The sequence below is a fragment of the Podarcis erhardii genome, assembly GCF_964252035.2.
Source record: "Podarcis erhardii genome assembly, chromosome: 17".
Taxonomy (NCBI): Eukaryota; Metazoa; Chordata; class Lepidosauria; order Squamata; family Lacertidae; genus Podarcis; species Podarcis erhardii.
The window spans coordinates 23,408,848-23,431,947 of NC_138515.1; the positions used below are offsets into that span (position 1 = coordinate 23,408,848).

General features: G+C 44.5%; 2 long non-coding RNA genes across 2 annotated transcripts in view; one reads left to right on the forward strand and one right to left on the reverse strand.

The window, feature by feature from the left end:
* Window positions 1–23,100, forward strand: part of LOC309332621 — an 894,019-nt gene that overhangs the window by 321,329 nt on the left and 549,590 nt on the right. The window lies entirely within an intron of this gene.
* Window positions 9,768–18,138, reverse strand: LOC309332629. The gene is made up of 3 exons (XR_014152263.1): window positions 17,976–18,138; window positions 10,851–10,919; window positions 9,768–10,041 (listed from the first exon to the last, which is right to left on the reverse strand). It is a non-coding gene; the product is annotated as an uncharacterized lncRNA (long non-coding RNA).

Below are 23,100 nucleotides of genomic sequence, written 5' to 3' on the forward strand. Positions count from 1 at the left end.
GGTCAGATTCTTATCTGGTGAAAACAAGCCATAAATCTTTGTTTTATGATATCCAACACTGCCGAAGTGGTCCACAAACAAACGTAGTGAACAGTGATTCCAGATATACCCACTGTTTCTTGAAATTCTTCAGCACAGCAGAAGGATACAGAAATGCTTATGGTTATAACTTTATGACTACTGCTCCATAGCAATTGTGTTATACACTTCCATTCACCATATAGATGGGTTTATGAAGCATTTCTGTATCCTTCTGCAAGCCCCACCCCAAGCCAGGTGGAAGGAGGCAAGGCCAGGGCCCTTCAGGCCCTCAGCAGGCAGTCCTCCTGGGCAGCCAGCAGCAGTCCTTAAGAGCCCTTATTGAGCCTCTAGGTTACCTCCCAACAGTTTTAAAGCTGAAGCTATGCTGCATGAAAGCAGAAGAAAGATTTCAAAGTCGCTTCTGAGATTTCATTACCTATAGATTGTTATTTGGTTCTTCAGACACGCTCAGCCGAACAGTTTATTCTGCAGCAAACTCCCTTCGTGAAACCATAATGAAACCTTGCCATTATATTTGGGCTATTAAACTTATTCTGCTTTTATGACATTTAGCTCTGGCACTCATCTCCATTTCAGTATGTGCACAGCACTTCACCTTCTGACAAACAATGAACAATGCCAACAATGAATTTCGTTGATGATTGCGAGGGAATCATCATTGTATGTTCTGGTGTAGCCAAAGCCATCCTTGGAACAATAATGAGCCACTCACATCTGGACTTCATTTCTGCGAGAACAGTTCAGGCTGATAAATTTCTTGGGAAAAGTCAGATTTAATGGAGGATGCACAGCACAGCACAAAACAACTCTCTGTCATAGAGAAATGGGAAATACATATTTTAAAGCTGACTTTGAAGCCATTTTCCAACTTACTATATATATTTTTATATAATAATGTTTATTAATTTTACAGTTCCAATTAAACATTTTACAAACTTTAAAATATCCATTGGCTTCCCTTCTTCTCATACATCCCTGCATATTTTACTGTAACCATTCAAATCAGTTTTCCACTTTTACATCCATCAAAACTTATTTACTCTGTTGAATTTATCTATGAATGCATCTATGGTGACAAAATTCTGGGGATTGCAAAGGAGGGGGGGAGGGACCATCCACGAAGCAATGAAACTATTGTTATGAATTGGTGGGTTTTATTTAAATTATGTTGCATGGGCACCACTATCTCACTTGCTGTCCTGTTCCAGGCTCAGGCCAGCACAAGGAAGACCAGCAAAGATTTGCAGGAGTCCTGACAAGGAAACAGGACCATGGACAGTGCTTTTTGGACTGGTGTAGATTGAGAGCAGCTACAGAGCCTTCTAGCAGAGCAAGCCAAGATTCATTCACTAATTCATTCATTTCATAAAATCTATAGACGACTTAATTGAAAAACAAAAACCTCAAAGTGGTTTACAAAATATAAAACAGTAAAATCAAGAAAAAATGACAATCATACTTTAATATACAAAAGTAAAAATGGTAAAACAAATTAAAATTGCCTCAGATTTCTAAGCATCTGGGTTAAAGGTAAAGGTAAAGGACCACTGACAGTTAAGTCCAGTCGCAAACAACTCTGGGGTTGCAGCGCTCATCTTGCTTTACTGGCCGAGGGAGCTGGCGTTTGTCCGCAGACAGTTTTTTCTGGTCATGTGGCCAACATGACTAAGCTGCTTCTGGCGAACCAGAGCAACGCACTGAAACGTGTTAAAGTTTGTTGAGTCGTATATCTTTTGACCCACTGAGTCTGCTGCAATGGCCCTGCAGTAAATTTGATTTATTGCCACTCCGACAAACTTCCAATGGCACCCACACGCTTCCACTCCGCGCACTGCCACTCTCCTCAGTTGCTGGAAAATAGCAGAGTTCACACGCATCATACAATGGCTTGTCTGTGTCGACGTGGTGTCCTCAATAACATAGCTCGACACCAATGCTTCTAATATAAAACTGTTTATTTAGTAGCACTCAAAACAGAAAAGAAAACCTACATAATCTAGTTGCATGTTCGCAGCTTTCTGCCTCTTAATAAAACCCGAAACAACCTTGCTACCGTTCTCAGGCAGACTGCTCTCCAGAGAGAGCTCAGCCCCCACAGAGCACAGATCAAAGGAACAAAACACGGATCATGTGGGCAGTGCACCCAGTTGATAAGAACGCTCCTGAAGTGTTAACTCCTGACAGCCCAGAACCACAACAAAACGCCGTTTACCTTCCCGCTGGAGTGGTACCTATTTATCTACTTGTGCTTTCGAACTGCTAGGTTTGCAGGAGCTGGGACTGAGCAATGGGAGCTCACCCGTTTTGATTAAGGGCTTGATTAAGGGCTTTATATAGACCAACACCTTGGACCTGGCCCAGTAGCAAATTCACTGGTTATCACATCAAAAGATCAATGAATAGGACCCAGATAAGCATTGCAATTTGGATGAGATGCAGATGTGTTTTCTGCTACCCTGCTCATCTCTCTTGCACAAGCATAAACAAGCTGGAGGTAACAGTTAAGGACTTAGGATTTTCCCAGAAGTGGCCATCCATCCTGCAATGAAAACTTTACAGCTAGATAATTAGAAAGCATGCTCCATCGCCATGCGCTATTTTGTTTCTAATTTCCGTGGGCATTTAATCTTACATGTGGAAAGAAAACACCACGAGGCAGCATTAAAGAAACAAGCAGCTGCATATAACTAATATATTTGAGCCACAAATTAATACCCTTAATCAAAATCCCCCAAGGACCAATGAGTTGAATTATCTGTAGTTGCAATGAGCCAGAGAAAGAACCATATAATACAGTGCTGAGTATAAGCTCTCATTAGTTATTAAGTTGAACACTCTTTGCACTGGTGTACTGAGGGAGAAACTGCACATGATAGGCAGTCATGTGTATGTGGGTTTTGTGTAGGGTTGCCACCTTTGTTCTGGCAAAATACAAGGCAGGGTGGGGTGGGTAGGGGGTGATTTTATTTTCATCTGGTGCTGAAGTGACTTCAAAGCAATCCATTACAATCTCTTGCACCCTAACAGGATGGCTTCTCTGGAATTTGTCACACCCGCATGCACATACACATGAATTTGTAAATCTGTATGTGTTGGCTACTCAGAGCTTAAATACATGACCTTTCACAACCCTTTCAAACATATGCATTTTGAGAGAGAGAGAGAGAGAGAGAGAGAGAGAGAGAGAGAGAGAGAGAGAGACCTGCAGTTCAGGACAAAACTGTACCAATACAGGATACAACATTTTACATTGAAATACGGGACAATCCTGTATTATACAGGACAAGTGACAACCCTAGTTTTGTGCTTTGTGCTTCTTTCTGCTGAGTAACAGCTAGGGATAGGACTGATTTCATCAAATATATTTTCTGCCTCCTCTCTCCCCCAAAAGTACTATTCTTCACTTGGGAAACCATAGCAGAGATGAGAGTGTTAAGTTACTCAGGGGTCATCTTGAACAAATGTCACAGTTACTATTAATGAAGAAGCTAGCAGTAATCATCTCGACTGGGCATGTAAAGCTGCCATTAGCTGTACACTAAAGCATCACATCTGTAAGACATAATATAAATGATGAATAAAGTATAACTCTTTCGCTGTTACAATTAGAGGCAGCCCTTTAAAATTTCATAAAGGACAGAGGTTGTGTGAGCCTCTGTAGATTAACTCCAATTGAAATTTGTGGGCCATTACAAGATAGCTATAGACAGCTTGGAATGGATGACCAGTGCTTAGATTTCTCTCTCTCTTTTTTTTTTTTTTAAAAAGGGGGGGGGGTATCCATTTAACAAACACTCAAAAGCTGGTATCCAATGTTCATTACTCAGCTCTATGTTCTCAGCTTCCCACATTCAAAGGAGACATACAAAGTGCTTTGTTTTCCTTGCTCCTTTGTGAATTCAAGGACAACAGTGAATGGTTGCAATCTTTCAAAATGCTAGGGAGGTACCAGGTCAAAGTCAAAAGTCATATACAATGGCAAGTGCATCCAGGTGTTTATTCTTCAACAAAAATGAAATATATCACATAGCATAAAGTAGAACACCTTCTGATTAAATCTCAGCAGTGCTGCCACAATGCTGTTATAGGAAAATGTCTGAGATTGGCTAGATGAGGAGGAATGGTGGGAGGCTACAGCTGGGGAAGCTCCCAGGGGAAGCATCAGAAGAGGAAGGCTCCAAACCAGGAGAATGGTGGTGGGATCAAGAAGACAAATCAGAGGAAGAAGGGGTGGGGTAGTGTCAGGGACCGGGCAGAAGAAGAATGGTGGAGACCGCCTGCCCATCGTGACCCTCCCAGGGAGGAGGAAGAGGAAGACAGTATAGATTTACAGCAGGGGTTTGAGGGAGGGAGGAGCTCAGAGGCAGATGAGGGGGAAAGTTGGGAAATAATGGGAGAGAAGAAGCAGCCAGAACTGGAGCAGCAGCTGGCTGACATGGTGTCACTAGAAAGCATTCCAGATCCACCATCTCCCAGAACCTGGTGAGCCTTAAAAGTAGGAGAGCAAAGAGCTCAAAGACAGAGGCATGTAGCAGCACCCGTAGAAGTGACAAATGAGGAAGTGGGAGAGATGAGGTGTGGAGATTCACTCAGGACAATGCCATTATCCAAGAGGCTTCTCTCTGTAAAGATTGAAATAAAAAAGGACAGTAAGAAACTTTTCCTTGTCTTTATACTTTCCTGGGCAACCAGCTGGGAGCCGCCAACACAGGCATAGGCAAACTCGGCCCTCCGGATGTTTTGAGACTACAATTCCCATCATCCCTGACCACTGGTCCTGTTAGCTAGGTATGATGGGATTTGTAGTCCCAAAACATCTGGAGGGCCGAGTTTGCCTATGCCTGTGCTAACAGCATCATATCAGGTAGATGAGTTGGAAGCTGAGCAAGTAATAGCTTTAAGTGAGAGTGAGGCATCGGAAGAGGAGGAAGAGGCTGAGGGAGCAAAAGATCCCAAGCAATCTACCAGTTCCACTGTTCTCCTCACCCCTTCTCCCCTGTCTCCAAGAATGAGGAGGGTGCTACAGGTAGCAAAACAAAAGGCACAGAGAGCCCCTCCTTGAAGGAGATCACAACTGTTGGGAGAAACAGAAGAGAGAAACAGTAGGAGGCTCATATCCTCAGTTCTGACAAATGCTTCAAAGGGCTCGTCCTTTTCGTGGAGTTCTCTGTCATGTTTTGTCTCTCTGAACGAAGGCTCAACCTTTCTGCTCATCTCTTGAGTTTTTTGGCTGAACCGCAGCTGAACCAGCCCTGGCAGAAAAGACCCTAGCAAATGCAGTCTTCATCTATTGTACCACAAATTGTAGGGTTTGGATCCAGACTTTCTCAACACAATCCTAACCATGTCTATGCAGAAATAAGTCCCACTGAATTCATCTAGTCCAGCAACCTGTTCTGACAGTGGCCCAACAGATGCCTGTGGGAAACTGGCAAGAGCATTTTCCACTCCTGACACTTCCAGCAATTGGTATTCAGAAGAACTGCTTCCTCTAACTAAGGAGACAGAGCATATCATGTGTAGCATCTTGCTGTGCACACCTATGCATGTCTACTCAGAACAAAGCCCCACTATGGCCAATGGGCCTTCTGCCCAGACATGAATCGATGTATAGGACCGCAGCCCTAGAGCTTCAGGTTCAAAGCAGTTGCAAGATAGTGAAAACTTGAGAAGTCAGTGGTTAGAGTGTTGGATTAGGACCTGAGAGACCAGGGTACAAATCCCTACTTGGTCATGGAGCTCACCTGATGACCTTGGGCCAGTCAATGCCTCTCAGCCTAACTTACCTCACAGGATTGTTGTGGGGACGAAATGAGGAGGGGAGAACTTTGAATGCCACCTTGAGTTCCTTGCAGAAGAATGTGGGTCATAAAGGCAACAGCAGCAGCAACAACAATAACAATCTGTTTTCCAGCAATGCTGCTGAAATGCAGCTTGTCGTTGACCATTGTATACAGTGGTACCTCAGGTTAAGAACTTAATTCATTCTGGAGGTCTGTTCTTAACCTGAAACACCACTTTAGCTAATGGGGCCTCCTGCTGCCGCCGCACCACTGGAGCACTATTTCTGTTCTCATCCTGAAGCAAAGTTCTTAACCCGAGGTACTATTTCTGGGTTAGCAGAGTCTGTAACCTGAAGCGTATGTAACCAGAAGCGTATGTAACCCGAGGTACCACTGTATTAGAAGTGTCAGTTACACACTTTGTTTATAACACTTTGTTTATAACACATTATCTGCATTTTGATGGAAACAGAAAATCAGCACCACCACCACCACCTAATTTAATTTTTCATTACTGCACGAGCCTTGAAGCAATCCCAACTTCAGGCTTGCACTCAGACCGCATAGTCATCGTCATTATCAGAGCTCCGCACGCTGTCAACCAGACTGAAAATCCTAGCTTGAATTCCATTTTACCTCTAAAATGCTGTTTACAAGCAACACATTTTGGCCTTGGGGGAATCAATAGGCATGCAACCTCCTCCTTTAGCAATCATTTCTCTTTATTTGGTATGCTTAGAAGCTGGAGGGTTCATGCTGAGACTGACTCACATCTACTCACGCCCACCAGATATGAACACCTATTGCTCACACCGGGTGAGTGACAGTAAGCACCATGGGGTTCAGCTGCAGACATTCTAAAGAATAGGTCAAATTCTGTATGGTGCTGGATGCCAAGGGAGATGGAGCCTCAGGCTTCCAGTGCAGAGAAGATCCGGCAGTGTTGGGAGGGTGAGCAGTCTGGCTGGTTGTGCACACATCCAATGAGAGCCTGTGATGCTTCTCCTCCACACCAGTTCCTTGCACACTCACACCCACCCACAGCCTGTTAGCAGAGGGGGAGGCTTGGCCTGAAGAAGCACAGTTAGTGGAGGGGTTTGCTGCCCCCCGCTACACACAAACACACCTCTCTCTATAGCAACGTGCAAGGAGTTACAATACGATACGATAATCTTTATTGTCATTGTCCCATACAGAACAACAAAATTGAAAAATCTACATAAAACATTCAAAACCCAACAAGCCTGCTATCTCAACCTGGTTAGCCCCCTAAAAACTCTGATACCCTATTTTTAAATACAATATACTCCCATAGAGACTCTTTACACTACACTGTGTTTAAAACCAAAATCACATTTAGGTAGAAACAGTTTCTCAGGTGGCTAGTCCTAGTCTTTATAACCCTGTACCTTCTTCCAGAAGGCAGAAGCTGAAAGAGATCATTTCTGGAGTGCACACTATCCTGCGCTATCTCTGCAGCTGGAAGCATAGATTTGATCCAAGGTGGGAAGAGTGCACCCAATTATTCTCTCCGCAGTCTTTACAACCCTGGACAGCATTGTTTTTTCCCTGACCGTGCAGCTCCCAAACCACACACAGAGACCATAAGTTAATACACTCTCCACAGTACAATGGTAAAATGCCATCAACAGGTCCTTTGAGAGATTGTTTTTCCAGAGGATTCTCAGAAAATATAACCAAGTTCTATGTTGTTGTTGGTGGGGCGCCAGTGATTTGCATCCTAGAGCTGCAAGGGGAGGTGGCGGCTGCTGGAAAGGTGCCCCCAGCCCTCCTTTAGGGTACTCCCAGCCTTCGCTGCTGGCCACAAGGTCCGCTTGGAAACCTCTCCTTAGCAGATGCTGAAGGGTTGATGAGGGAGAGCAGCAACTCTCGCTTCGCCAAGGCCGCTTCTGCACACCAGAGAAAAGAAAGCCACTGCAGCCATTTGAATCATGCGCTGCTATTGTTTTGAGATACATGACATTGGTAGAGGCTGCTTGGGGGCTTTTTTGAATTTTTACATGTATTTTTTTAAAATCGTTTTTAAATATATATATATATTTAAAAATTGTCCCACTTGCCATATGTCAGGCTTTTCCTAGACCAAACACAACATTGATGAAACCAGTCCTATCCCTAGCTGTTACTCAACTCAAGATCACCAGTGTTGAAGCAATGATTCTTTAACATCAGCTTCATTGGACTGGTCATGTTGTGTGGGTGCCTGATTATCATCTTCCAAAGCAACTACTCTATTCCGAACTTAAAAATGGAAAGCATAGTGGTCAACAAAGCTGGTGGTCAACAAAAGAGGTTTATAGACTGTCTCAAGGCAAATCTAAAAAAAATATAGTATAAACACTGACAACTGAGAAAAACTGGCCTGCGAGTGCTCCAGTTGGACAACAGCCTTTACCAAAGGTGTCATGGCCTTTGAAGGCACTCGAACTCAGAACGCAAGGGAGAAATGTACTAAGAGCAAGGCACGCCTGGCAAATCCACACCATGACCAACTCCCACCCGGGAACCAATGTCCCCACTGTGGATGGATGTGTGGGTCCAGAATTGGCCTCCACAGTCACTTACAGACTCATCGTTAAAACTGTGTTTATGGAAGACAATCTTACTCAGCTACGAGTGATCACCAAAGAAGGCGAAGAAGAAGACTCAGCTCAAGATGCAGAGAGAAGCACAAAACTAGGGTATCACCTGTCCTGTATAATACAGGATAGGCAACAATATAGCCTATTTGAAATATCCAAACCTGACTATTAGAGGAGTTTATTTCTACCGCTGTTCTTCACCTCTCACTTAACAATGGATTTTTAAAAATCCAGTTGGTATATTTCTTATTCCAATCAACTCCTAGGTTTCATCATTCCTGCAGTGCCTCTTTTACCGATGGGTATAAATGAAACATCAAGACAGCTTTTGACTTATTCAAGGGAAGTGTTCGCGCTTCAGGCTTACATGGTTATTATGTTTAATTGTCTTCAAGCTCAAGTCTTTACAGCATCTTCTGGAGAAGAGAATCCTCAGTGCGTCTGTGGGGGAAATCGCCCAGTTCACTTTATATCAAAGCGAAGCTCACTTGGAAGGGAGGAGGAAGAGAGAAACTTTAAAGGGTATGAAATCCAACATTGCCACAATGTATTAGGTCAACAGCAGGATGAGAGGAAAACAAGCACCAAGCATACAATTGAGAAGAGAGAGTAATCTAAGATCTGAAGATAACAACCTACACAGCTTGCCTATAAAAACCAACAAACTGGAGCGGTTCTAATCTTGAAACCTTCTTTCCTTTCCTTGTATTTTTATGTATCATTTCAAACAACAAAAACAACATGAGCTCCAGCCATCAGGTGCTTTTTTCATATGCACCAACATTAATTTGATACCATTATCCCTTAATGTGTTCCACCTAGGTTTTACTTAGGGTTACCATTTCATCTGACTGCCTCACCTCTCCTTTTGCCCAGTTCCGGAGCCTATTTGATCCTTTTGTAACCAAAGGGATAGATGCATCAGTCACTTTATGATCCATGCCAATTCCACACGTGTTTATCCTTAAGTCAATTCCATTCCATTATTGCATTATTAAAAATTGATGTAGAAATTCATATTGAGATACATATTAAAATAGTATTTTGTAGGGCTGTGTAGAAAAAATGAAAAGCACAAAAATTGAAACTGCTAAATTTATTTTAAATTGAGAGGAAAAATAATGCAACAATATTTGATTATCTTTCTCAAATACAAAAGAAAATGTTTCAGTACACAAATCATTTTGAATAATCTTGTGAATTTCTATAAAAATGTGCCCCTCAAAGGTCAGTACTGCACTCTTCTGAGGCCTGTGCCCTAGGCAGCTGCCTAGTTTTTGCCTAATGATAGGACCGGCCCTGGGTGTGAATGCCAGATAATATTTTCCCCAGCCACAGAGCATGTTGGCCGGGGCTACTGGATTTCAAAAACAACTTCCCATCACTAGTCTAAGGCCAGTTTGGAGGTTCATGGCTGAGCTGAGATTCGATCTGTGGGTCTCTGGATCATTGGTAACATTTCTAATTACTGTGCTATAATAATTCTTCTCTGCTACCAGCAGTTACTGTCATTTTTAAGACCATGGCATTGGGCACCCTATGTTAATTTCTAAGGAGAACTTCAACCAGTCCGGTCCAATTTCATAGATGTCAAGAAGAGAATATACTGCCTCCTAAAAAGGTAGAAAGAGAGAGAAAATTTCCATCTAAATTCTCAGATTAACTGTGATATAACTGCATTTATGGGATAAGAGCAAGCATGGTAATTTTAAGATTAACTGCCTTAATCAAATACCAAAATCAATACTTAAGAAAACATCAACAAGAAAATCATCTTCCTAATGAATACGCAATTACCGTACATATCAACATAAAATACAACTAGATGCCAACCTGTTTATTTTCTCTCCCCCCCCCTTTCTTTTTTTAAAAAATCATTGCAAAGTGGGTGGGTGGGGAAAATCCAATCCTTTTCTTCTTGTAGAATGTGGAGCTATTTTTAATGGATGCCAGGAATATTTAAAAGGAAGTTCCAGCTTACTATCTTATTCCTGATCTTGGCCCTTGGAATACTAGCAGCAAACAAATGAGGTTTGGTTACTAGTCTCTCTCACACCATCACCTGGCTGGTGACATCATGCCTAATAACTCCTACTATTTTATCAAAACTCTTTTGATAAGACAGACAGTTTGGTGTAGTGGTTAGGGTGTTGGACTCAGGTTGAGGATACCCAGGATCAGATCTCTACTTTGCCATAAAGCTCACTGGATTATCATGAACCAGTCACCATCTCTCAAACTAATGCATCTCACAGGGTTTCTCTGGAGATATGCTAGAGTAGGGAGAGGTGAGAGAATGAAGCATGCCTCTTTGAGAGGTTTTGCTCCAAAGGGAATCTCTGTTGGCTGTCCTTGAAATTCCTCAGAAGTTTCATCTAATTCGAACTTAATCTTTGAAGGACATATTGGTGGCAATACTCACCAAGAGCTAGCTCCTCACTGGTCAATCAAATTATTTTGATATTGCTGTTTTGTGTCTTGTCTCCTGTCCCTGTGTAACAACCGAAATAGCATTATAAGGGTTCTGTGACAGAGATGCTACTCAGTCACAGATTTCCTTCATTCATGGAATCTCAGAGGGACCAAACTCATTCTAGTCAAAACCAACCATGCTGGATAACCCAAATGACTCATTTCCAGCATGGCTAGACATGTAAATTCCCTGTTGGTGGCTCCAACATGGAATATATATCCTGGTGTGCATCAAGCTGATTCAATAGTACCTATATTGCGATAATTGTCAGGACGCGGGTGGTGCTGTGGGTAAAACATCAGTGCCTAGGACTTGCTGATCGCAAGGTTGGCGGTTCGAATCCCTGTGGCGGGGTGAGCTCCCGTCGTTCGGTCCCAGCTCCTGCCCACCTAGCAGTTTGAAAGCACCCCTAAGTGCAAGTAGATAAATAGGTACCGCTTTATAGCGGGAAGGTAAACGCCGTTTCCGTGTGCGGTGCTGGTGCTGGCTCGCCAGATGCCTCTTAGTCACGCTGGCCACGTGACTCGGAAGTGTCTCCGGACAGCGCTGGCTCTTGGCCTCTTGAGTGAGATGAGCGCGCAACCCTAGAGTCGGGCACGACTGGCAGTGACGGGCAGGGGTACCTTTATATTGCGATAAAGATTTTGCACCCAGGTCTGCATTGGCTGGCTACACATGCATTGGCTGCATACATTTGTACAACACTGGGCAATCCTACTCACGCCAACTTCTGAATATTGTATTTCCATATTGTTAAGACCTGCCCTGAAATTTTATGGGGAAGGGTGGGCAAGTCATCCAATGAACAGTAAATAGTAAGGACAAAATGGAGCTTATTCTTGGGTAAATGTTCATAGCAGTATACTTGAAGGAGCATGTCCACCCCCATCGTTCAGCCCAGACACTGAGGTCCAGCACTGAAGGCCTTCTGGCGGTACCCTCACTGCGAGAAGTGAGGTTACAGGGAACCAGACAGAGGGCCTTCTCTGTATTGGTGCCCGCCCTGTGGAATGCCCTCCCAAGGAAATGAACAACTATCTGACTTTTAGAAGACATCTGAAGGCAGCCTTGTTTAGGGAAGTTTTTAATGTTTGATGTTTTATTGTGTTTTTAATATTCTGTTGGGAGCTGCCTAGAGAGGCTGTGGAAACCCAGTCAGATGTGTGGGGTTTAAATAATAAATTATTATTATTATTATTATTATTATTATTATTATTAGCATTAGCATTGCAGCTACAGAGCTCCCTCACTACATCAGGCTGTTCCATATGAACCGTGTGGTGTAGTGGTTAGAGAGTTAGTGTAGTGGGAGAACATAGTTCTAGTCCTTACTCAGCCATGAAGCTCATTGGATGACCTTGGGCCAGTCACTATCTCTTAGCTTAACCTACCTCACAGGGTTGTTGTGAGGATAAAGTGGGGGAGATGGGGAACCATGAGCTCCTTCAGGAAAGGTGGGGTTTAAATGTAATAAATAAATAAATATGTAATGGAAAGGACAACCAAAATTAATGGCATTTACTATCAGTGTATTTAGGATCAAGCTGACAATCTGTCTTGGAATCCAAACAGGTCCTCCTGATTCGCAACAGCTTAAATCAATCCAGACCATACACCACAGAAGTGGGCCTTTTTTAAAAAATGCAAAGTACTGGAATTGCATTTTTAATGGAGACCTGCACTGAGCTACTGTGCGTCTCAGCTTTAAATGGAATTTTATGAGTATGAGACATCATCAAAGATTGATGCTGCCAATGACAATGCCAATAAATACTTAATACTGTCTTTGAAGTGCCATGAGTGCAGCCTTTACCGATATTATCTGACAGAGCGATTATACATGAATGCAGATGGTTACTGCCACCGTTTCCCCCATCAAGATTCTGTACATTACTGAAGCAGAGGCCTCTAAACACCTTAGGAATCTTGAAATCCAGACAGCACCCATAGACAATATTGATTATAGCTCTCTATACTGTAGGACAAGGGACAAAGAAATGTGAAGTGTATCAAACCAAGCCAGTGTGGCTGCGCTAAGAACATAAAGAACTGCCTAGACTAGATCAGACCAGGGGTCCATCTGACCTCACATGGTACCTGAGTGGCCAACCAGATGCCCCACAAAGTTCAGAAGTGAAGCTAGATGATACAGAGAGCTGTTTCATATCCTCAGACCTTTTGTACTCAGAGTTATACTTCTTATGGCAGGGATGGGGCACCGATGGCACTCTGCATGTCATTTGGATATAGCGTGTTCTCCTTCATGGAGAGCACGAGTTGCGGTGGGGGCCACCAGGACACTCCAAAGTTGGGGGCGGGCTAATTGATTATTTGCCACTGATGCGATTGGGGCTTCCCTTGTTGTTGGAAAGAAGTTAATGTTGCCATTTGTTGATTGACTGCCAGAAATGCTAAAACTCCTTGCACGAGGCTAGGGCTTCCTCTTTTAGCCCGTGCATCGGATTGCCCAACCCCCCTATATTTAGGGTTGTTCGCTTTGACCTTGCTCTGCCTGTCATGGGGTTGTCTGCTCTTGGGGCAGGGGCCTGGTAGGAATTTTGTCCATCTGGCTGATTGGCTGGAGCCATTTGGTTTTTGCCTACTGCGTAGCAAATCGTCATAACTTGTAAGGTTGTGGTTAGGCATTGGTTTATGGTTTGGTTGGTTGAGGGGCATGGATTGGCTGTGCCTGCCCTTCTAATGTTGCTGCAGCAAGGGATTCCATTAAAGGAATCAGGGGCTAAGTATTGCTTGTCCATTCTGTCAAGGGGGCTCGGGCCATAGCAATGAGCTCCTGGTTGCATTTGGGGAGGGCTGAGGGCAGGTTCCCTGCTCCGTTTCTACCTCCAAGTGTACTTCTGACTTTCGCATTGTGCGGAATGTCAGTCTGTCCCCCATGGTGGGGGCAGATAGTCGCAACCAATGCCCAAGCAACGACTCACATTTTTGTATTTTAATAAAGTTGTGGCCAAAATTATGCCAAAAAATTCTGTGTGATGTGTGAGTTATTGGGGTGGCCCTGGGGACCTCGACACACAACTCCAACTCCCAGCAGCCCCAGCTAGAATGACCAGTATTCAGGAATGATTGATGCTGTAACCAGCACCTGGAGAGACACAGGTTCCCCACCCTTGGTCTATGGATCTGGAAGTTGCATTTATTTAGCATGGCTAAGAGCCACCACTTGGCCTCTCTTCCATGAGTTTGTCTACTCTTTTAAAAGCAATGTGAACAGAACAGATGTAATAGAAATCTGGAAGGCCTTTGTATTGTGTGGAGCTAGAGAGACCTTCTTTTTGGGGACCTTTCCATTAGCCAGCCACATCTCTTATGTGTTCAGGCACCTGTTGGTAAGCTGTTTGATTTCTTCTCTATTGAGAGTCAGTGTGGTGTAGTGGTTAAGAGCGGTAGTCTCATAATCTGGGGAACCGGGTTCACGTCTCTGCTCCTCCACATGCAGCTGCTGGGTGACTTTGGGCTAGTCACACTTCTCTGAAGTCTCTCAGCCTCACTCACTTCACAGAGTGTTTGTTGTGGGGGAGTAAGGGAAAGGAGAATGTTAGCAGCTTTGAGACTCCTTCAGGTAGTGATAAAGCGGGATATCAAATCCAAACTCTTCTTCTTCTATTGCTTAGTCAAAGGCAGTACTTTCTGTTTTCAATCATGAACCTACTGCCAATCATTTTCACAGAATCACTACAAGTTCTACTTAACAGTGTAAAGTAAGGCCTAAAACTTCTGAAATAGCCTGCGCTGGTTTGGGACACAAGCGCTCCAACCCAGAGATAACCAAATGGAATTTGGTATAGAAATTAAGAAGGTAAATCAACATTCAAAGCCAAAGTAAGGAACCTGTGGCCCTCTAGATATTGCTAGATTCCAACTCCTGTCTGTCTGAGCCCCATTGTGTATTGTGTAGGGATGATGGGAGTTGTAGTCCAACAACATGTGGTGGGGTCACACCACCTCAACTCCTGTATCCATTGTCAAAGTGAGGAGAAGAAATGTAAAATGCATTGCAATGCAATTATCTTTAATGAAACTTCTTGATCATTGAGATTTACTAGTGGCACAAGAGAGAGAAAATCATTTACTCTGTTTATAGACCTCATGATTTTATAGATTTTAAGTGTCATATACTCACTTAAGACTTTTTTTCTCAAACATTTGCAGTTACTTTAGCAAAGAAAATATGCTCCAATCCCTTGATCATTCCAGGTGCCTTACAAATAAGCAGATGCAATTCTGTAAAGTTATTGAGATTGCCACATCAGAAAAAATGAAGATTGAAGGTGGGAAGAGTGCCATTAAAGCAGATTAGAAAAAAAACAATAAAAATCTGCTTCTGAACTTAACAAGGTCTGTAACAGCAAGATAAGCGGGAGGGAGATTTTATATCAGTTTCCCCAGATTTATTTTTTAAAAGGATCTCTCAGGTGAGCACTAGATGAAATCTTTTATGGTTGAAAAGAAGAAATAATCTTGAAAATATTAATTTGTCTCGACCAATGGCCTAGATATTATAAACAGCCAGGCTTAAACAAAGTGAAACCTTCTCAATATGGAAAGTTGGCCTACAAAGGCACACAACATCTATAGCATACATGATGAGAATTTATTGGAACAGATATTTGTCCTGAGCTCGTTTCATGTAACAGAAGAAATGTTGGATTAGGACCTGGGAGCCTGGAACTCAAAGCCACACAGAGATTGACCTCTGTGTATACTCAGCTGTCTAGGTGTCGATTGGTTCATTCTCCCAAATTCATAATTTCTATAACTATATTTGGACTGAACAATCCTTCAAACAGAAGACTCCTTCAGTTAGAGGACTGGCCTCTCTAAAGTAGGATATATGGCCCTGCTAAAAATGACCAAGAGATAGAATTCAGGGACTGGTTTCTTTAAAAGAGACCTTGTCATTTGTTAATAAATGTGTACTACATGCCATGCATTTCGAAGCACATCAAAGAGGCACTAAACAAACAAAATGGACCATCTCAATAAACTTTCCAGCTTCTGCAGGACAGAGATAGTTGAATACTGTATCTCAATTTCATTGTTTTCACAGTTTCTCATTTTTCCAATCTTAAATTCCATTCTTCACATGAAAATTGAGCAGAATTTTAGTGCAGATTTTTCATAATGTACACATTTGTTTGTAATTTCCCCTCTCACACATATTTTTGCAAAGCGATTTTCCCTAATGCAATGTATTTTCTATGTTCTTTGCACTAATAGATGCATTTTTATCTGAACTTTACCCTAGCACACTTTCTTGTACACATTACTTGACTGGAGCACTGCATCGCAAAATTTGGCAAAGTGCGAATTTCTAAGGATTGCTGTATTTTGGTTCTCGGATTGTTTCAAAAAGGGCAAATTAGGTAGATTTGCCTTTAAATGTGAACAGATTTGAATTTTTCCCCATCTGGGTTAACCTGTGATTTCTTATACCTCTCTCATACAGCCTAAGTGCCGGTTAGACCATTTGTGAGAAAAGTGTGTACTCTGGATGCTAGTACTTAAACTTTGCTGATGTGTGAACTGTGTGGTTTATGATCACGGGCCTCTTTATGCTGCCACAGCAATTTTTGAGGAATCATCTTGTCCCAATAATCCTTAACACAATTACATTGTGTAGCTGCCCCCACCCTCAGGCTCTACTCTTAGAATAAAATGTTATTATAAACCTTAATGATTTATTGCAATCTTTGATTATGAGAATTTTGAACAAAATTAAGTGGTGGTCTGGCACCGAAAGGGCATTCTTTTAGAACTATATGATCTAGGATAGGAGATTGAAAAAAGAAGTTGGCACCCAAAGCAGAGGTAATATATATAAAATCAATTGGGATAGTTCTCCCTTCTGACTCTATGCAATAAGCAATAAATATTGCACACATTTTTGGCAAAAGTAAAATGTGTGTATTGCAGAAGAGTAATAAAATAAAATAAAATAAAATAAAATAAAATAAAATAAAATAAAATAAAATAAAATAAAATAAAATAAAATAAAATAAAATAAATAAAATAATTAGCATGCAATGCTTTCATTTGAACAAACTTCTTATTGCATCTTCACAGCACAGAGTTTTGTATTGGCAGAGTTTGTTGTTCTAAGGTGATCCTGCTGTGTTTAGTATATTTTTAATCTGTACATTTTGAAAATTGTGGGGGGTTTGTTCTTTTAAAAAAGATTTTTTTTATTGTGAACCAAGGTATATATAAATAAATGAAGCTGGTGGAAAGCGGGCATTTGTGTACTTCAAGGAAAAATGTCTTATATTGATCCCAGGAACTGGAGGGTGTGAGAGCCAATAGCATAGCCTGTGTATGTGTCAGGATTCGGGAAAATGGCTTCCCCCCCTCCCTTTGGCTGTGGATAAGCAGAACAAAGCGAAAATAGTCCCTTACCAGTTAAAGAGATTTTTAATGTTCACAGCGAAAGAACAAAGACTCCATCTCAGAGGAAAGGTGCTCCCTATGAAGGTTTCCTCCCACTTCCCCCCCGAGTCACCCCCATCAATTCCTCGTCTGGCAACCTGATCTCGCAACCATTTGGCCTTCTGTGTAGCTGCCTTACCTGCTCTCCTTGACCTTGGACTGAGTACTGGGACAATTTCCAGTGAAAGGGAATCTATTAATTCTCTCTCTCCCTGTTCTTCTTCTCCTAGCTGTTCCCCACTCAGTTCTGCCCAGATGTTGTCTTCCGAACTCTGTCCCTCGGCAAACCACTGCTCGAAATCTATACTGCTCCCCTGCTCCTGGGCAGCTTTAGGATCCTGGTCAGGAGCAGAGGGAGGGGGAGGCCCCCACCATTCCACATCAGAGTAGCTCTCCTCAGCTTGGTCTCTGACATCATGGTGTATAATTGGGAAAAAGTTTGGATCCAAGTGGTTGTGAGTGGGGAACAACTTGGATTCTTCTGCAGCAGGGGGTGGGGAATCTTTTTTCAGACAGAAGACTGCTGTGATGGCCAAGATGGCGGTGCTGGGCTCACCCCTCTGTACCTGTTGTGCAAGCTCCCATTCTGGGCAAGGCAACCTCTACTACCAGGAGATGAAAGCTTACCAAAATTTGAAGAAAGGCTTCTGTGTCCACCAGGTAACCAGTGAAAAAATGATGCAGGGCCCAGCATGACCTACAGTATATTTCCAGGCTGCCACCTATCTCTGTCTTCTGCGTCGTGTCCAAGAACACTTAGCATTGCATAAGGAATACCATGGCAAAGGAGAGTGGTTGGTAGCAGAAGCAGCTGGTCTCGTAGGCCTTAAACAGCCACAACAGCTTGGAGGAAAAGGATGAGAGCTGTAAATATAACAGGCTTTGTTCTTTTTTAAATGAGAATGCTATAATGAGTTTAGTTTCTGAAGACATGTTTCTTTAAATAAAAATACTTTAAAAAGGTGATAAATCAAGGGGACATATGCAGCCATAGATCACTGGTAGAGCATCTGGTATACAGACTGAAAGTCCCAGGTTCAGCATCTCCAGGTAAGATTGGGATATCCCCTGTCTGGACCTGTAGACAGCCACTGCTGGCAAGTGCAGCTCTGCTAGATGGGCCAATGTATATTGTGCCAATGGATGTCTTTGTACACAGCTGCTTCTTAGCTCTTCTCAGTCGAAGGGTCATGTGATGGGATAATGAGCTGCTTGTGCGTAAAAGCTTGATCCCTCTGGGGTTTGGCTGGTCATCCAAACCGAGGCACTAATGGAGCCCCCAAAGCATGACTCCATCAGTTGCTGGTAGAATCTGACAGTGGGCGTCTACGGAATTTACGCCAACATAAAAGCTGTTTGACGGACATGCGCCTTCGTGACTCTCTGCGTGACAGTTTCCGGCGAAGGGTGGGAGTTCCCAACGGGGGTCCCGTTACCTCTCCACTACTCTCACTGGAAGCATCCCAGAGCCTCCCCTCTGCTGTGACTCCTGCACTCCCCCTGCTGGTTCCCTCTTCTGCTGCAGATTCTCTCCTATTCTCCTGGAGCCTGTCCACCACCTGTCTCTCCGATGGCAGTTCCCTGACATCCACCTCCCCCCCAGGGCCCCCTTCACCCCCTCCCGCCTCCTCTCCCACTGGCTGTGAGGGTGGAAAGCCCCTGAAGGAACTCTCCTCGTCGTCCGAGGATTCTAACACTTCTAGCCACGGCGTACCGTCTCTCTCCCCGTCTTCCTCTTCTTCGTCGGAGTCGGCTTCTTCACCCACCCCTGACTCTGGGAACCCTTCAAACTCTCCTTCCTCATCGGTGGTCCCAAAGTGTTCCCTTCTAAATCGTGCCACGGGTTGCGGTTTTCTTGGGAAACGCTGATGAAATGTTTCTATTAAAACCTCGTCATTGACTACCTCTGCTGGTACCCAAGTGTTTTCCGACTCTACTTCCCCCTCCCATTCTACCAGATATTCCACCTGATTCCCCTTCCACCTGGAATCAATGATTCCTGCCACGTTCATGTCGCGCTCTCTCTCTTCTATCACGGGCGTTTGGGTGGCCTCTCTCTCATGCTCCCCCCACTCATGTCCCTCTCGGTACGGCGACAGTAATGACCTGTGAAATACTGGGTGTAATTTCATGTGACTGGGCAGCCTGAGTTTGAATGCCACTGGGTTGACCTGCTGTATGACCTCAAAGGGTCCCAATCTTTTGGGCCTCAATTTCTTACTCCCGCCCTTGAACGGTAGCCCTTGGGTGGACAACCACACCCGGTCCCCCACCCTTATAGTTTCACCTTCCCTCCTGTTTCTGTCTGCTTGCTTCTTATATTCTTCCTTGGCTTTCTCTAAGTTAAGTTGAAGCTGACGGTGGATCGCCTCCATCTCTTCAAAAAAATATTCCGCCGCCGGCACGCTCCACCTCTCCCCTCCCTCTCCTGGGAATGCCCGGGGGTGACACCCATAATTTGCCAGAAAGGGACTCATCCCTGTGGACACGTTCTCCGCGTTGTTGTAGGCAAATTCTGCTAGAGGTAACTTATCCACCCAATCATTTTCTCTGTCTTTTACATAACACCTCAGTTATTGTTGTAAAATCCCATTTGCCCTTTCCGCTTGCCCATTGGTTTCTGGGTGCTGGGCAGTTGAGAAATTGAGTTCTACGTGCAGTAAGCTCATAAGTTTCCTCCAGAACCTGGAAGTAAATTGTTTCCCTCTGTCGCTCAAAACCCTCAAGGGGGCGCCATGTAACCTAAAAATATGTTCTACAAACAACTTGGCGGTTTCCTCCGCTGTGACTGCATGTGAACAAGCTATAAAATGACACATCTTGGTTAATAGATCTACCACCACCATGACAGCTGTTTTGCCTTTGGATTTTGGCAGGTCCATCATAAAATCTATGGATACTGCCTCCCATGGCCTTTCAGGCGTGGGTAAGGGTTGTAATAGCCCCGCTGGCGCCACCCTCTCTCCTTTCGCTCGCTGGCACCTGTCGCAACCCCTGACATATTCCCGTACGTCCTCCCTCACCTTGGGCCACCAAAACTCCCTGGTAACCAACCACATGGTTTTGTGCTGTCCAAAATGTCCTGCTGTGGGGCTGTCATGCAACTGCTTGAGTACTCTGCCCCTCAGTTCCCCGTCGGGTATGTACAGTGCCCCTTTGTAATACAACACCCCGTTCTTTTCTTCAAACCCCCCTGTGTTCTCCTCTGTCCTCCGGAGCTCTCTGAGTTTCTCTTGGGCGTATTCATCGTTCTCAGTACCCTCTATCAGTTCCCTCTGCCCCACCAATGCCGCCCCACACACCCAGCGGTCTTCAGGGATTACATGCCTTGCCTCAGGCGCTCCCTCCCCCTCTAAGTACTCAGGTTTCCTGGAAAGAGCGTCCGCCCTCACGTTCTCGGAGCCGGGCACGTAACGAATCTCAAAGTGGAATTTGGAGAACTCCTGGGCCCATCGCACTTGTCTCTGGTTCAGCACTCGGGCTGTTCTCCAGTATTCCAGATTTTTGTGGTCAGTTCGGACTTGAACCTTGTGCTGCGCCCCAATCAGCAAGTGCCGCCATTTCCGGAATGCTTCATGAATGGCGAGCAGTTCTCGGTCGTATACTGTGTAGTTCCTCTCGGATTTGTTCAACTTCCGCGAGAAGAATGCACACGGTCTCCATTCAGACGTATCTTTTCCCGGCTGGAGAAGAACGGCCCCCACCACTCGGTCTGACGCGTCAGTCTCCACTCTCATTGGTTGTTGTAGATCCACGTGCAAAAGTTGCTCTTCCGACGCAAACGCCTGCTTTAAGCGTTCGAACGCCCGCTGCGCTTCTTCCGTCCAAACAAATTTCTTTTTGCTACTAAGACAATCCGTGATGGGCGCTGTTAAATGGGCAAAGTTTTTGATGAACTTCCTATAGAAGTTTCCGAAGCCCAGGAACCTTTGCACGTCCTTCTTGGTCTTTGGTGTTTTCCATTCCAGTACCGCTTGAACCTTGCTGGGATCCATGGCCAATCCCTTGTCAGACAACCGGTACCCCAGGAATTCCACCTCCTTGGTATGAAACTGACACTTCTCCAGTTTCACCCACAGCCGGTTTTCTCGCAGCTTGCTCAGTACCTCTCTTACATCTCGCACATGCTGCTCCTCATTGTCTGAGTACACCAGGACATCATCTAAGAACGCTACGCAGTTCTTGTAGAGCAGTGGCCCCAGGACGTGATTCATGAATGATTGAAAGCAGGCGGAGCCCGCTTGTAATCCGAAAGGCATAACGAGGTACTCAAAGGCCCCCAAGGGGGTGAACATAGTGGTCTTCCACTCATCCCCCTTTCTCACACGTATCAAGTTATATGCCCCCCTAAGGTCCAGCTTGGTAAAATTTTTCCCTTTTCTCACCCGTGTCAGAATGTCATCAATTCTAGGCATAGGGAAAGTCACTGGTTCTGACACTGCATTTAGGGCCCTGAAATCACATACAAGCCTGGGCTTGCCCGTGTTTTTTTTGTCCACAAAGAACACTGGGCTGCCCCCCACCGCTCGTGACTCTCTGATGAAACCTCGCTTGAGATTCTTGTCAATGAACTCCCTTAACTCCTGCATCTCACTGTCTGACATTGCATACAGCTTGCCCACTGGCAATTGTGCTCCTGGGAGTAAGGTAATTTGACAATCAAAGGGTCTGTGCGGGGGCAGTTTATCTGCTTCTTTTTCGCTGAATACATCAATCAAGTCAGCGTATTGTGGTGGCACCCTCCCCTTGTCCATCACTTCCATCCCTGCTAGAGTGGCCCTGGCGCCTGCCTGAGCCTCTCCCTCCTTGCAGTGTTCTAGGCAATGTGCTGATCCAAAGGAAACCACTCTCTGATGCCAGCCTACTAGCAGATCGTGTAGCGCCAGCCAGCTCATAATAGGAGCTCCTCCCAAGGTGGCTACGTTAAACGCTATCAGTTCTGTGTGTCGTGCCACCCTCATTATCATTGGTACAGTCTGTTGGCTCACTTCTCCTCCCAACAGCTCCCTCCCATCAATCGTGGTAACCTGCAAAGGCTTACTCAATGGGATAGTCTGTATCTGGTGTTCAGCTGCAAACTCCTTGCTCATGAAATTACATGAGCTACCTGAATCCAATAGCGCTTTTATCTTCAGTGGGTGTCCGTTTGCCAGTTCCAGCAACACCTCTATCACAAGCGCTGGTCTTGGAGGTTCCGGCGTGGGCACATTTATTACTCCCTGGCCTGGCTGCTGTGCCCTGATGTTGGCAACCAGGCGTTGGCTTTTACTTGCTCCGTGATTTCTTCTTCCTCCTTCCCCCCAACAGTTCCCGCCATCCCTTGCCATTCCTTCCTTTGCGGACAGACTCTGGCAAAGTGACCTGGCTGTTGGCAGAGATAGCATCTCTTGCCGCTCTTTCCCTCCTTCTTCCGCCCTTCACTGGTGTTTGAAACTGCGCGCGCACGCGCTGTTCCAAGTTCCATCGGCTCTGCTGGCGGGAAAGGCTGCTCCGGAATCTCTGGAATGCGGAAGTCCTTCCAACGTTCCCCCTTTCCTTCCCGCTTTTCCATAGCTCTAGCCTCCTGGCGTGCTCCTATGGACAGCGCTGATTTAGTCAGCTGATCCATAGACTCCGCCCTAGGCGCCCGGGAAAGTTCATCTTTCACTGCCGGAGAGAGACCTTCTTCAAACAGCATTTGAATAGGTTCACTAGCAAGGTCCCACCCAAGTCTATGAATCAGCATGGTGAACTCAGTCCAGTACTCACGTAC